The sequence below is a fragment of the Limulus polyphemus genome, unplaced genomic scaffold (assembly GCF_000517525.1).
Source record: "Limulus polyphemus unplaced genomic scaffold, Limulus_polyphemus-2.1.2 Scaffold4058, whole genome shotgun sequence".
Taxonomy (NCBI): Eukaryota; Metazoa; Arthropoda; class Merostomata; order Xiphosura; family Limulidae; genus Limulus; species Limulus polyphemus.
In genome coordinates, this window is record NW_013669668.1 from 84877 (window position 1) to 88447 (window position 3571).

A 3571-nucleotide genomic window follows, 5' to 3' on the forward strand; every position below is an offset into this window, starting at 1 on the left:
TATATATATATATATATATATATGTATGTACGTATGTATATTTTTCCTACATAATGCTTTAAGTTTTTAGGAAACATAAAATTATGAAACAGTAGTACCAAAGTATTCTGTTTTAGTCCAAGTCTCTTAATTTTTTTCTTCTCCTCAGGTAAAGAGATATCTCAAATTAAAAATCAAGGAAACTAAAATACTTAATTGAACTTATAGAGTACATCACCTTTGCAGGAGATCCTATAACATAGTGATTTTGACACATACATTGCTAAGCATAAAGTTCTACATAAATAAGGAAATAGTCAGTCAGCGGTGCCAATTAGATACGTACTAAACACTAAATACAATAAGCCATTCTTAATTGACTTTTATGCTTACTTTATTATTTAAAATACGTGTCATTTTGTCCTTAGAATAAAAATTTTTGATATTACAACTATCATTTTAATCAATAACTAATACTTCAACTTTCATACAGATCCATTGAGAAATTTAACTGGAGGGCAGATGATTCATTGAACAAAATAGCCACATATATAGTATATTTTATTTTAAAATGTGGGTCACTATTTAGTGTCTCAGATCAAAGGTTCTCTGTTTACACAGTAGCCTCCAGCAAGAGATATTCAAACCGAGAGCACGACTCTTATAATCTTTACCTAGAACAATTATAGTTTAATAAAATATCAAGCAATAATTTTCACTGTCATTATTAAAATTAAATTATCCAAACCTTACTTAAAATATACACACAAGTAGTAAAAAGAAATTGGAATCTTCAACCTGAATAGAACCTTGTGTACCCATACACTAAACAGCCGAATGATGTTAGTGTTGCACACTATCACATCTCTGACCCTGGATCCTTTAATCAACAGCCTGGCACAGTAGCCACTAGGACATGGCTAGCACATGTCTAAGTAATGTTGCATAAGAAACAAAATTCTGGCAGAGTAAATATTTAATCATCTAATAAAATGTCACTTGTGTGAAGTACCTTCTAAGAAGAAAAAGGTTTTCAATAACCTAATATTATAGCAACAAATAGGATAAAAAAAACCATCCAGGCAATATCTTAAACCTCTGCATTGAAACTGTTGAATGTAACTTCAATCTCACAAAGAGAATATAATGTGATTTCTTAGAAAGAAAAGAAATTCATCAAGCATGATGTTTTCTTGCTAAATTATGTTTAATTATTCAGGATTATAATATAAACAAATGTTAAGCATTCCAAAATATTTTCAACAATACAACATTGAAAGCATACAGATTCTTGTATTATTAAAACAAATTAACAATGGAGAAATATAGCTAGAGCTGTAGTTGAGAAAATTAAATCTTAACTGAAGCTGAAAGGTTACTGTAAAAAACTGCATATTTCTAATTTTTAAACCTTTAAATAAATGAAATAATGTTTCTGAGAGAAATGAACTATGACAAAAAGTATTTAAGTAAATCAACTTTATAAAAGAAGATAAGAGAAATGGCTAACATTTTCAACTCTGAGAATTAGTTTTCACAACTCATCATCTGATTATATAATATTATTACTTTTCTTATGAGAAAACAGAAATTTTACGAATAAAAAAACTCAAAACATTTAAACCATCTAACAACTAGTCAGACCTAAAATTTGTTCACATTTGTTTTGTTCACAACTTTGTTTTACTAGTCTATCGGTAATTACCAATGCATTTTTTCTTGAAAAATAATGTAATTTAAATGTTATACCTTACCTTAACAACAGATAACAAGTAAATAAAAAACACAGAAAAAACTGAATTTTGGTTATATATATATATATATAAAGCCAAAGTGTGGTTATTATTTAAGACCTGAAAAGAAATTCCCAGTACTTTCATCCATCAGACATTGGCTTTTCTATCAGATATATATCTACATGTTATTGCTTTCTTTTACCCTTGATGTCATTATCTAACATTTGTTTACACATTAGCTTTTGTCATTTTGACATATTAAAATATTTTTTATATAATACTAAACAAAACAAACATTATTTTATATAATAGGGAAAAAAAAATGCATGAATTTGAGATATTTCATAATAACAGTTACCTTCTATTTGCAAGGTGGACAGAAGTCCAGACTTTTTTCATTCTTGCATCATCTATCTTAACATTATCCAAAAAATAACATTAACAATTTTGTGAAAGATAAACTGATTGATAACTTTATATTACTTATTGGGAAGTAATAAATAATATAAGTTATTTTTGAGTCATATTAATGTATTCCAAGTAGACAAAGAAACTACTTTTTAATGATATTGTAACACTGTAGTAACAGTTTAGGCCTTACTTACACCTCTCATAACACTGCAGTAATGGTTTAGGCCTTACTTACACCCTCCTAACATTTCAGTAATGGTTTAGGCCTTACTTACACCCCTCATAACACTGCAGTAACAGTTTAGGCCTTATTACACTCCCCTAAAAGAATGTCACATCATTAAAGTCTTTTAAAAAGGGGTTAATACACACAATATTTTTACTAAGTACTGAACAATGTCTTAGATGTAGTAAAATAGTGGAAGAATCATAAGAAAACAACAACTTATTTTTCATATGCTATTCTACATGTTCACTAGTATCCATTTCTTTTTTAAATAAAATATTTTACCATAGATTCTTCAGTTTTTCCTAAACAGCATATATTTCATTTTAATTATACATATGGAACAGAAAAACCTGATTCAGAACTTAACTTTCAGTTTTTTATTCATAATTATAAAAATTAAAAAATTGAAAGCCTTAAATATCATAATTTGATGGAAAACCATAACCTGGAATACTTACACAACTGAGAATGCTAAAATGACTAATCTCTGTCATAAGAAGTGCGTACAGTGGATGTTCCTCGTCTAAAATACATAATGTACTGTCTGTCTGACATCTTTTGAAGGTTATCGTTAAGCAGGAGGTGTGGCACTAAGTATCACAACATATGACACTCAAAACATGCTCAGACAATAAATACAATGTTTATCTTTGTTGAAAGAAAGATATTTTTAGGACTGATTACTCATAGCCCCATCCAGTAGAATGTTTCATGATTTGTTTTTCTATTCCATTTCACTAAAATGAAAACACTTATTCAATAAAAAAGAAATATGATATGATGTTCATGCAAATTTCAAACTAAGGCAAAATATTTTGTGCTTACCAGGCCAGTCATGTATACACATACAATTACACTTCTGTTGACTTCATTATAGACAAATTTGAGAAAGATGTTTCTTCAAAATAATTAAGCATGTTTTCACATAAAAAATTTCAAAATTTTCCAGTTCCAATTATTTAGGATAGTTCAATAACAAAAGTTAATATTTTGACAGTTTACAACAATAAAAAATGCCAAAACACTTAAAGTTCAATTGTTTCAATTCTAACTCAACTCAAGCTTCCTGATACAGAACATCAACAATACCACAACATTATTATAACAAAACTGTTCAATTGTTTCAATTCTAACTTAACTCAACCTTCTTGATACAGAACATCAAGGGTACCACAACATTATTATAACAAAACTGTTCAATTGTTTCAATTCTAAC